The sequence below is a fragment of the Lepidothrix coronata genome, unplaced genomic scaffold (assembly GCF_001604755.1).
Source record: "Lepidothrix coronata isolate B3197 unplaced genomic scaffold, Lepidothrix_coronata-1.0 Scaffold20, whole genome shotgun sequence".
Classification (NCBI taxonomy): domain Eukaryota; kingdom Metazoa; phylum Chordata; class Aves; order Passeriformes; family Pipridae; genus Lepidothrix; species Lepidothrix coronata.
Window position 1 is genome coordinate 6,174,016 of NW_016690200.1, and position 12,991 is coordinate 6,187,006.

General features: G+C 41.5%; 1 long non-coding RNA gene across 3 annotated transcripts in view; it reads right to left on the bottom strand.

The window, feature by feature from the left end:
* LOC108493868 overlaps positions 1–9,722 on the bottom strand; it is an 83,002-nt gene extending 73,280 nt beyond the window's left edge. For all 3 annotated transcript variants that reach the window (XR_001873630.1, XR_001873631.1, XR_001873629.1), the window contains exon 1: positions 9,471–9,722. This is a non-coding gene — a long non-coding RNA (uncharacterized LOC108493868). The remainder of the gene's footprint in view (positions 1–9,470) is intronic.
* Positions 9,723–12,991: the final 3,269 nt, after the last annotated feature.

Here is a 12,991-nt window from a genome sequence, read left to right on the forward strand (position 1 = left end):
TACAGAAGGTGAAAACAGGCAACTTGAAGGAAACAAACCCTCTGAATAAACACCAACCTGATCATTCCCTGACTGCTGAGCAGTCCTGCCTCACGCTTAAGCCAGCGCAGAGGTTTTTTTCAGGCCTCAGTATCAACAAATGTTTACCACTGATTTCAGGGGTCATTCCCTTGAGAAATGCTCAGCAACTGAAATACAGGTTACTGTATCCCAAGGAAAATGAAACATCTCCCTGAAATTTGTGCCTGAACCCTCATTTCAAACCAGTTGTATCCCAAGTACCCTGCTTAGCCCTCATCTGCGGAGCAGACAACTCCACCAGTGAGTATTCTCCCAAACCACAAGAATTTTGTGTTAATTTTCCTTAATTCTTGGCAGACATTAACTGAAAACACCCCTCATCCTCTCCATCCTGACACCATCCATGAACATTTGTATTCAATCCACGCTTATTTGATGGGAACAAACAAACAGTGAGCTCTCAGCATCCTTCAGTCCTCCAGAAAAATATTGTCTTTCCTCAAATTAACGTGACAACAAGAGATCAGTGAATGCCACAGTTCAAGCAAACACCTGCTCTAAGATTTGGTGGGCAGGAGAGCACTTCAAACCTGCTAAAACCGAGATCAGCTACCACTCAGCTGAAATAAACCCCAGCCCTACATTATGTAATCTACATAGCTTTTAGACCAGTCTGCATTTTTGCAGAGCCAAAAACTGAGGAAGCTACAGACAGAACAAAAGGGAACAGAAAGAGTTCATCAACCTCAGCCCAGAGGCTGCTTAACGAGTCTGAGTTTGCAGAGTTACGCAGGACTGTCCACTCACCCACACAAACCTGAGCACTGCAATCTCAGAACATCAAGGGTAAAGCACCACAAAATTTCCAGCGAGTCAGATCAGTCAGTTGGATGAACAACCACTAACAATTAATAGGTTAAAAGATCCACTTTAGGGCTGGGGCTGGGTTTTCCTTTTTTTGGTAGCGTATGAGTAAGTCCAGACACAAACTCATCTTAAAAACTCAAAACCAGCTCAACTGATGCTGCCACTGACCACACAGAACTATCAGAAAGCGGTAACACATAAATTAAATCTGACCTTTAAAGACAGATTCATCTCACTCAAGTTCTTCTGCTGAATATGTTGGGGGTTTTTTCCTCATTTCACAGAATCACAGAAGGGTTTGAGTTGGAAGGGACCTTAGAGTTCACCTCATTTCAACCTCCCTGCCACGGGCAGGGACATCGTTCACCATCTCAGGTTGCTCCGAGCCCTGTCCAACCTGGCCTTGAACAATTCCAGGGATGGGGCAGCCACAGCTTCTCTGGGTAACCTGTGCCAGGGCCTTACCAATGTCACAGGAAAGATTTTTTTCCTGATATCTAAACTAAATCTACTCTCTGTCAAGTTTGAAGCCATTCCCCCTTGTCCTGTCACCACATGCTCTTGTAAATAGTCTCTGAAATGGAATATATACTGCTAAAAATGCAACATCTGATCCCATCTCTAGGTTGCAGACTTTTCACTTATTTATTTACTTTTAAGAGCGAGGGAAAGTAGGCAAAACTACCAATCACCCAAGTCAAACAAAGCTGTTCTTGCAATCAGTGTTACCTTTACATTATCTTTACATTTAATTTTAAACTCCACTCTCATTTTATCCTTTTAGGTCACCCACAAAACTACAACTCTTTTTCACCCAAAGAGACTCTGGAAGTCTTCTCCTCACTTTTAACCAAGCCACAGTGATCCAGGTGCTCCTTCTTAAGCATCACAATGACTGACTAAAACTCTCTACAAGTGAAAACATTTACCAGTTCGAACGACTGAAATACCAGGGTGGGATTTAATTCACTCAATCTCAAGTATGTACATGGGTCTATAAGCATTTTGGGTGTCTAGATAACGCAGACAGCAGCTCATCTGACCACACAGAAGTAGTGACAGTAGGATAAACCAAACTGCTAATTCAGCTTCACTGGCTGGGAGAGCATCCACCACTGCGCTTTAGCCTGGTGCTATTTTGGATAGTGCAGAATACTCCATAAGGATGAGAGCCACAAATCCATATGGAGGAATTTTCTGGTAGGATCCACATTACATCATCTGACTGATTTGACTATCTCAAAATACATGGAAGTTCATGAAGAGCAAACCTTCTTCCAGCAAAAGCACAGTAAGAAAGACACAAAACCAGGCTGGAAGAGCTTCCCAGTTCCAGCCTGCAGTGGAAGATAAACAACCAATGCCCCATCCCTGGAAGTCTTCAAGGCTTGGTCTAGTGGAAGGTGTCCCTACCCACAGCAGGGGGTTGAAACAAGATATTTTAAAGGTCCCTTTCAAAAGGTCCCTTCCAATCCAACTCATTCTACCACAAAGGCAGATGAGAGAGTTATCAGTGTCAAACCTCACCTCTCGAGATTAAGGTGGCCAAATTGTAGGATTTTGGAGACAGATAAATTCTCAGTGTAGTCACTGTGATGTAAAAACTGCATTTTTAAGATACCATTAATTACCACTTCTTCAAACAACTCTGAAAACCCCCAAGAAAGACTTGCCCCAATCCTGACCTGTGTACAGGATCTTCCTGGGTGAAAAGTGGCTGCATTACTGATTACAAATCACTCAAGTTCAGTATTTGAAACGGTAGTTTTCTCTATTTTCAGTTGTGCAACTAAAACAAAAGCCCTGCTTGAGCAGGAGGGTTGGACCAGACAACCTTCATCAGGTCCTCTCTAACCTCAAGCATTCTGTGATTAAGAAACAAGGAAGCTTCTTTAAAGAAAACTAAAAAGAACAGGCAAAAAGGTGAAGGTTTTTAGGGGCTGACAGCTTGCTAAACACCCCATATTGCATAAAAACAGAATAAGCGCAACTTAAAAAAAAAAAATTAAACAATAAATCACATTAAGAAAGCATGTCCTTCTAAAAGAGAAGTCATACAAGGATGCCAGGAAAAAAAAATAAAAACTTCGACAAAATAAATGCAAAAATCACAGTATTTCAGGCTTAAAAAAAGAAATAATATCCAGAACTGATGTGCTAAGAGAAAATTTTATCAAATACAGCAGAAGGATGAAGTTTATCACAAAGTCTTACGAGAAAGAAAATAAGGGACAAAAAGGTAAAAATTCAACAGGACAAAGTCGTGGGGAGGGGGAAAAGTCAGAAGTCCTTCTTTGCCACACGAAAACCCAAATGAATCCACTGTTCAGTACATGAAGTTTAGAGAACTTCCAGCACTGCCTACGGAGCAGACAAGGACAGAGGATCCTCTCTGGGCAGCTGAGAACTGTCACTGCCAAAGCCTACCAGGAATGACACATCCAGGAGCACATGTACCCAGCCAGACTTCTGAGGAAACCAAAACACTAAAAATACCAACTGATGGACTGCAATATGCAGGTCACAGACATGAGGGCTCTGAGAGTGCTCCGATTAACTGGATACTGGGATTCCCAGAAATTCACAGAAACTGGGAAAGCTCTTAAAGAAAATTCAGCTGTAGTGCAGCAAGGAGGGAGGTCTTATTGACATGCTCATAAATGACATGCTAAGAACATATCCACTTACACACACACATGCACAAAAGCAGAGTCCTGTACAGATCTGGAGTTAAACCTCTCTTATTTAACTGAACAATAAATTATGCTGAAAGGCCACACTCTGAGGTCACAGGTCTATTAAAGATAAACCAGCAAGTGCATTAAAGCAGTTATCATCAGTCTTTTTGTCCAACTAGTTATTATACAGTGTGACTGGGAGAGAAAACAGAAGACAAAATTCAAGTAGATTAATTCCAAGGCCCTGCATTTTGGGGAAAAAAAAAAAAAATCAGGCAACTCCACACAGAAAATGATGGGTTCTAAATTAGTTTTTTCTGATTAGGGAAGACCTTGAGTTACTGTAGATAACTTTGTGAAAATACAGTTTTCACAGGGGTTGATAACAGGAGCAGCAAAAACAAAAAAAGCGAACAGAATTTCAGGAGCAATTAGGAAAGGAACAGAGGGGGTAAGAGGAAGCAGCAGTGGGACACTGGGACACTGCAGCATGTTCATATCCAACTCTGCAGAGTTTTGGTCTCCTATCTTAGAAAGGGGGGGTAACACACCAGGGTGTGGAACAGTGAAGACGAGACTCAGAGAGCAGCTCCACACGAGGAGGGATGAAATCAAGCAAAATTCCAAAAGAAGGGACTGAAGAGAGATCAGATGCAGAAGCACCAGCCAAGCAAGAGACGGAGGCATCCCACAAACACCTTTGAAACATGAAGCCTTTTTCAAAAGGTGAATACACAACCTGTGCACTTCACAGCCCCAGGACACCAGGGACAACAAAGTGTGCTCCCACTGGACAAGTCCATGGAGGCAAACACGGAGCTGTGGCACAGCCTGTGGTTCAGGACTCCCTAAACCCAGGTAGCTGGAAGGATGTGTGACTCTGCCATGGGAAGCAGAACTATATTCCCTTGTTCTTGGACACTTCTCTAAGCTGCAGCTACAGGTTACCATGAGAAGAATTATTTTATGCTACAGGTCCTTCAGATCTGGCTCAGTTATGCATTAGAAGTTTGCTATGTTAATGTTAGAAAACAAGAACAAGTTAACAGTTCTACTCTGAAGGCAATTTCCTACATTAAATCATCTAAAACCTGTATGCATTTATGATTGTGGAGATTTATTCAATTGCCTAATTTACTTTATTCAACATTATTTTCTACACACTGCCAATGCAGAGAGTGATAAACCAGCAAGTTCCAACCAAGCTGATTTTGAGACTAAAAACTCATAAGATGAAAAGTGCTGTGAACAAAGCAGGTCTGGCCCTTTTGAATATTAAATATCATCCTCAGTCATCTAAAGATGAGAATTCCTTCCCCTCCCTATCTTTCAAAGGTGAAATTACAAATAATGCAGCCCTGGAACAGGCTGCCCAGGGAAGTGGTGGAGTCAACATCCCTGGAAGTGTTCAAAAAACGTGGCTGTGGCACCTGAGGACATGGTTTAGTGGTGAATATGGTGGTGGTGCTGGGCTGATGCAACTGGACTTCGTGATCTTAAAGGTCTTTTCTGACTTCAGTGATTCTGTGACGAAGGATGACATTGTATCTTATACATGAAATTATCCATTCCTACTAAATATTTTACAATTACTCCAGATTTTTAAGTGTACCAAAACAACACAGTGATTTTACTACAAATTCAGCTGTGCCACGTGCAGCAGCGGGCAAACCCGCTCTCTGCTTTTGGCAGGACTTGGTGCCATTTCAGCTCTTCTCTCCACGAGGATCTGAGTTGGGATCTGTTCCCAGCACTGTTCAATGAATTCATAAATGACATGAAAAGGGCTCAACAGTGAGATGACAACATCTGTTGATGATACCGAAGTTGTTCGCAGTAGCAAAAGCAGTAAATGAGTGGGAAAAACTGAAAAAGGACTGTGTGTACATTACTGACTGGACAGTAAAATATACATCAATGAAACCCAGGAGGAATCTCCATGAAATTAAGTGTGAAATAGGATGACTGGAGGTGGGGAAAGTGGTTCTACCTCATGTAGAGGTCAGTAGGATCCAAAGTGACTCAACCCTTGCAGCAGGCTGAGCTCCAGAAAACTGTGATTGTCACGGAGAGAGTACGTATGAATTATCTAAGTCACTTCCAGTACAAGCAGCAGATTTTTTTATGGAGTTCTGGTTCTAAACCAATCAAAAGAATATGGTTCCTCACTGAACAAGCTGCCATGTTAGGTAGGCTGGAGAACCACTGAGTTTTACAGCTCCTAATAGTTCTCATTAACAAATTCCAAAAGACAGGTCCAGTAATCATTGTAAAAAAAGAAATCTAGCTCAGTAAATCCCTGTGCTACAGATGCCTGGAGAATGAAGAGTGTGCAGAAGGAGGATCTTACTCTCATTCTGTTCCTGTGCTCCTCAAAAACCCACCTGTGGCCATGGCTCTGGATGAGTGTACAAGAAGAGCTGCCCTCCTGCTCTTACCCTCACTACATCTCTGTCAGTCACCTTCTCTGTCACAGCTATAATATCCCAAAGGACTGTTACAGTGTCGGCATCTCTTCCTTGCTTGTTATAAATATCACAACATAGATCACATCATCTAGTTTCACACCACAAAGGGGGAGCTCTAAACAGGCTAATACCAACAACTCTACTGCTAAAAACCCCCCAAACATTTTATTAGCTATTTCACTGATTTCAAAGAGGGATCAACAGGTCCCTAAAATAACAGTAAAGTTGTCGGACCTTTTTATTCTACTCTTTCTGTGTAATCTGTCAGAGAAAATCCTCTGAACTAAACTGGAAAGGCATATCCAAACTGCACAGCAGTAGCAGCTGGAGGGCAGAGAGGGATCTGGTGACTAAGCATAAGGTCTATCAATCATCTCTTAGATAATTCTATATGCAAAACCATTATCATTGCAATGCAGCTTTGATCCCCACAAACCATTCATCCACCGAAGTGCAGCAAAACAGTTCCCTCCTTCTGAAAGGAAAATCAAGCCCAGACAAAAGGGTCCATTCACTATTTGAGTTCCCTCTTCCACTAACTGGAAGGTGACTTGCTGCTTATTGCTCATTTTCACTACATGCTCCTCTTGCTAAGAAGAGAAACTCCCTTTGAAAAATCCCAACCTGAAAAATTACCTGGATTTCCAAGCAACGAGATCAAAGTCCTACCTATTCTAGGAAACAGTCCTATCTATTTAACAAAATTAATGGGTATTTTAATGACACACTACCACACTGTAATTGACTCTTGATACAGTTGTTCTGATGGTATAAAAATAAGGGAAAATTTTAACCACAGCATCAAAATAATCTCTAAGAGAATTACCATATCAGCATTTGCCATTTTTTTCCATTCAAAAAGACATCATCAAATTACTTCAACATGGAGCATAACAGAAATCTTCTGCTACAGAAAAAAGACTACAAAGAAAATTTTACTTTTTCTGGGTGCATATAGCACTGATTTTTTATAGTCAAGGCTACAGAAACAACTTCTATGTTGACACATATTGAATCACTTTAAGAGATTAAAATTATTGAACAAATCACTACTCCTGAGCTTCTATTCCCCTTTAGTCCTGTAAAACTTCTCAGGGATAAAGATTATTAAAACATAAACTATATACAAAACATCAGAACTCAATTCTGCCTGGTCACTGTAGTTTCTTTCACACAGCCCAGTTGCCTAAATTTAGCCTGGATGTTTTTATTTCTATTACAAACTATGTTAACAAACTCCACGGGCCTCTCCAGCACCCTCCATACTGAACCACAGGCTTGTAGATGAACCCTGGAAAAACTGCCAGGGTCAAATGACAGAGTTGGGAAAAGGAGGATGAGTAAGTGGGTTGTACCAGGAATGAAGTGTAACTCCACTTATCATGGGAAGCTCTGGCTGGGAATGAAACATGGAGAAAAAAAGCAGAGGTGAGTTTGATATACAAATGCATTTATTTACACACTTAGAAGTTTCTGAAATGTCAGACAAATAGGCTAAATCAGTGGTTCAGGCTGAACTATCCACGGAGGGAGAGAGGTTCTTTTCTACAGGCACCTTTATAGAGGCAGGTCATCCCTGGAATAGGAACCTTCAAGGAGCTGTTCATCCTAACCTGCTTTTCACCATCTGCTTCAGCAGAACCTGGACATCTAAGCTTCACGAGAAGACTCTCACCCACAGTACTCAAGGCAAAACAGAAAAATGGAGGTTCTTGTGCGTGTTTAGTTAGTAGGAGTATCGAAGATGAAACTTCTCTGTGCACACCCTTGGGAACCCTGCAATCCTTTGCCCGATTGCTACCCAGCTATTACACGAGGCTTACACAAATACACCCAAAAATGCTCTTTCACAACTATCCAATTCCACCTTTGAGAGTTATTTAGGCTTCTTGGAAAGATCTGGATTCACACACACCAACTACCTTTACTGTACTTGCACAGTGTCTCAATTTTGTAGCCTCTCCACTGTGTTTGGTGTGGATGCTTTGCCAGCACACTCCCTTCACATGTGAAAACAGCATTTGTCTCAAAAAAACCTCACTTTTCTCAGCTCCACACTGAAAGGAACTAAACAGCCTGAAGAATTACTTCAAAAAGAAAAACAATTTGGCATTTAATATGTAGTGAACAATGAACCAATGAACTGGAAATCAAGTATTAGGGTGGAAAACTGCAGCTGTACTCAGTTGGTACCTGCAAGTATTCACTTCTGAAACGGGGAAACAGCTGTAAAAGGTGTCAGTGGTTACTGGAGAGATTCTGTTTGTATTCCCTCAAATCACAGAGCTGCCACCACACAATTCTTACTTCTTCTTGGACCCACCGTATCTAAAAAACAATGATCCTCTTGTGCTGTGGAAGGGATGGAATGTGAAATCCCATCCACATCCCAACAGAATCCCACAAACATTTTGGCAGGGAAAATTTATTATGTAAAGCCCAGATGGCATCCCAAATATTTCTACTTCAAAATTTAGACCTTTTTTTTTTTTTTGCTTAAAATAAACTATATAAAAGCATCACGCCTAAAATTAACTGTGCAAGAGCATCAGGCAAGGTAACCAGACTTAACTGAGCAGTTATTTGGACTATGGGAAGAATGGGAATGTGGTTTTCTCCATTTAACTCCATTGTCAGAAATGAATAATATTTTTCTATTCAACTACATTTGAATGACTGGCAGAGAAGGAAGATATAATAAGCAGATACATCCAGTAACATATTCTACTTGTAGAAGAACTTTTCCAGTTATCTAAAGCCTAACAGCTTTGCCACCAACTTCTGTAGCAACATTTCAAACTTTCAGAAATGAATTTGCCATTTTTTTGTATTTTTTTATTATTCTAATGGGGTTCTTTCACTTAATATTTGCTTTTTTTCCACAATGCAATTTCAGCTCTGACTCTGGGAATATGGGCTTCAAAATGGCTTTGGCTGCTGTTTCACCAAAGCAGCTAAACCTGATTATCAGTTCAGTTTAAACATGGATTTAGTCACTGCCCACCCCTTTAGGCTCTGGGATGAAGATCGATCCCTGATTCCGACTGTCATTTTTCCAGTGAGCCCACTCCTACATTCCTTTTATATCTATCACTTCACTGAATGCCAAAGAAATCTCAGTGTACTTGGCATGAAGGCTGCACTTCCTATATTTATGCTCCCACTAATGTATGCTCCGTTTTAGTCCTTTACCAGCTTAAAATCATCTGAGGGAAGACGGTACGAAACGCAAAACAGTCCAGGCAACGGTTTTACTTACACAAAATACTGTTCACCCACACTGCTTTCCATCACCACCTTTCTCCTGGATTTTATGTTTAAATATCCCCAAAATACGAATGGTGGCAATTTTTCTTACAGTCATGTCATGTTTGTTGCTCCACCTCAGACTTTCAGTACTTCCAGAAAATAAATCAGTGCTTTTTAATTGTACTACCTTAACTTTGCTGGCAGAAGCACATTTGGTTCTTCAAGGCAGATGAAAGTGAAATGCTCTCTCCAGGCAAGAATTCCTTATATCTGGCAGGCTAACACTTCATCCTTTTTAATTATTCCACAGGTGGTTGCCTTGGAAACTGCCAAGTAGCTCTTGGATTTGAGGGATCCAGCATGAGAAAGTAACAAGCCTCTGTAGCCACGGCATCCGGATCCACGCTGGCTGCAGCAACAGGAATCAGAACAGTCACGAAAACCTGCAAGAGATGGTTAAAACGAGCAGGGATTAATTGCATCGCTCAATTCTTCAGATATGAAATACAAAGAATGCTGATAACCCCTTAACAGCAGATGCAAACTCCGTTTTAGGGAGACACTGCCAGTGGAGCTTCCCGGCACAGCCCTGGATTTCACCTTTGGAGGACAGCGCTGGAATTGTAATGCTGAAGGACCTCACGAGTTCAGCTTTCAGGATCCAGCAAGATGATATTTTCCTCGGCTTCAATAGAGACCTTCCTGAGCATCTGGTCCAACTGCCTGAAATTCAGTGCTATTGTTTAGCTTTGAATAAAAATAGAGTGACTATAAATAGCTCCCACCACGAATGCTGAATCACTGTATTCCGTATCATACAGCAAATTGCTCCCAACTTCATTTAGCTTCTAAAACTAGGAAAATTTTCTTTGCTTAAAACACAATTACAAGCCTAGCAAAGCATCTAATTCTGCTTTCAAGTCGCTGGTCTAGAAGTGCAGAAAATGTTCCTTTCCCTCTCTGATTTCTCGTTATTTCAAAAGCTGATAACTCGCACTTAAATGTACAAATAAAACCGCCACAAAACCAAAACCAAAGCAAAACCTAATTACATTTTCTGTCACTGGTCAAGATTAAAAATCTCAATTTTTCAAAAACCTTTTTCTTTTTGTTTACCCATTTTCACTTTTTAACCAAGAAACAGTTCAGCAATACTCCTCAGAAAAATCATTTTCATTCAAACTATCGGTCATGCAAATGGTCACTCCCACACCCAGAGGCCTCCCTATCATTGCTGATATGATTAATATGCCCAAGTTTACAATGATTTCTCAAGACTTCACTCATATGGAAGTACTTGGATTAGTGGTATATTAACAAACTGCCTGGCAGGAACCGAAGTAAGACGTGGATTTTCCTTCACCCTTCCATAAAGAGACACCCAAAAGACACAAGAATACGACTGTTAATACTAGAGATGAGTTTTACTAGAACAAACTACAGTAATTATGTATTTATTGCACAGAAAAAAACTCAGGTGAAGTAACAGAAAGAGTTTATGAATGATCCCCCCAGTGTCCACTCTGCCCTCTCTTTTTTGCCTTCATCAATCACTTGCTTGATTGAAAATTAGGACACGAAACCATTTTCCTCCTCTCCCTTCTTCCCTCCCTCATTGCATCCCACCAAGGACAAAGCACTTTTAAAGTAATCCTATACAGGTTGCCTTCCTAGTGGGTTCCATAGGTTTTCCTTCCTTGCTTCCCCCCGCACATCTCCTTCAGTCACGAAGTTTTCCCCTTTACAAACAAGGTTTCTGACATGAGCTGACAAAACCAGGCATTTTCTTTCCCTCCTACCCCAGCACTTCCAGGAGCGAGACCTATTTAATCCTCTTTGGATTCAATTTAGGATGAACATGAGCTTTCTGAACCCCTCTGTCCTGCCAGCCCAGGGTACACCCGCCACCCAGTCATCCACCTCCATCCCCTGGGAAAGGCAACCTGCCTCCCTTTCAGCTCATCAGGTTTGGTTTGTTCAGTATCTTTCAGGGATTTTCCCTGCAGAAGTGGCATGCCAAAATACTGTGGAATATCCAGAGCATTTCTCTGTTCCTCCTCTTCACAATTACAGCTATAACCACCACATGCAGGAGAAAACACCTTTTCTGCCCCAGTTCTCCCAAGTGTCTTCGACAGACTGAGTCTCCACAGCCTAAAAACGACCCTTTTATCACAGATGGATCTTTCCTTCGAGGAAAAGTAGATTTTTCATCCCTGCCTCAGGTATCTTAACATTTCAAGCACGTCTCACTCTGCACTCATGATATGATTTCTTTGCTTCTCACAGGGCAGAGAGAAGAACTCTATGATGTCAACTCAGAGTGTTCATCTATCACTGTTCCAGCCAAATCTGGTACTTGACCAATTCCCCAAAGTTAGTCCTTTTAACCCACTGAGATGTTTCCAAAACCAGAGCACCCAGTTCTCAACAGGCTCTAACGCCTCCCATTTTCATTTGCCGTATTCTCGGAGCAGTGTCATCCTGAGATCAATTCAAAAGTTCTGTTGCAAGTCTTCTTCTAACTTGATTTAAATCCTACACCGTTCGAAAGGAATGTCTCAACAAGCTGATTTCTGGAGTCTTCACCTAAAGTAGGTGATGAAACTACTGCATCTTTTCCCTGTCATCTCAGGGCAAGTAAATAATTTCAAAAGCTGTAAGAGATGTCTTGCTAGCTTTTTCCTTTTTTTTAAATTTATTTTGGAAAACTTTGTGAGATGTATCTAAATTAAATATGCTCATTTTAACGCATACTCTTCAGATATTGTTTCTGTGAGCAGCTCCACCTGTGCACTGGGTTATCTTTGCCATGTTCCTCCTGTTCAAGCTTCTTAACCCCAGTTCTGTCTCTGCCAATCTGGTGATGTGACTTGGTTCTTGGGGACTCAATAGATAAAGGTCATGCATCTGAGCCATGAAATGAATAATCCAATGCCTGACTCTGATTCCTTTTAATTTCTGTAACACTTGCCCCTCCCAGGTGCCACAAAGACACCCGGACCACCAAGGAGCTCAACCAGCTGAGTTTTTGGCCAACCCTTCAAAAAAAGGGATGTCACGCTCCCTGCAGCTCTTTTCTAGACTTGAGGGAATGTTTCTGTCCCACTGTCTCTTCAAAATACAAATCAGATCTTCTGCCTCAGTCTTCAGGGAACACAGATCCTTGCTCATTTCCAGCCCCCAAGCCCAGAGCTGCCTCAAGACTCATATTTGTCTCTACCACCACTGCAATGAGACTCTGAGTTGCTGAGTGATGGAGGAGCTGCCTGTTCCCTCCTTCAGAATGAGCATCATTAAACACTAAAAGCACTGTAAACTCCAGAGCTCTGTGTTATTAGCAAAATACATAAAACATGGCACTCGTGAACAGTAAAACTAAAAGCAAGATGAATAAAATACTTTTAAGTAACTCCCCTGGTCCACTGTGGTTTCACTTAGTTTTTTTTCAAGCTTGTTCTCAATCCATTAACAACCCAATTTTGCAAATCCCTTTGCATCCCTGAAATAAGTCTTTGTTTCCATGTTGGAGTGTGCACCAACACTGCTGGTTTTCTCCTCCTCCATCTCCATTCCTGCCGAAGGCTCCTTTCTGACCAGTCTCCATCCAGTCCTCCAAAAAGCTGCTCCCCAGAAATAAACTCAGATGCTCTCAGGGAATGCACCATCTCCCTCCTACCAGAGACTTGCAGCTGATGGTAAACACAG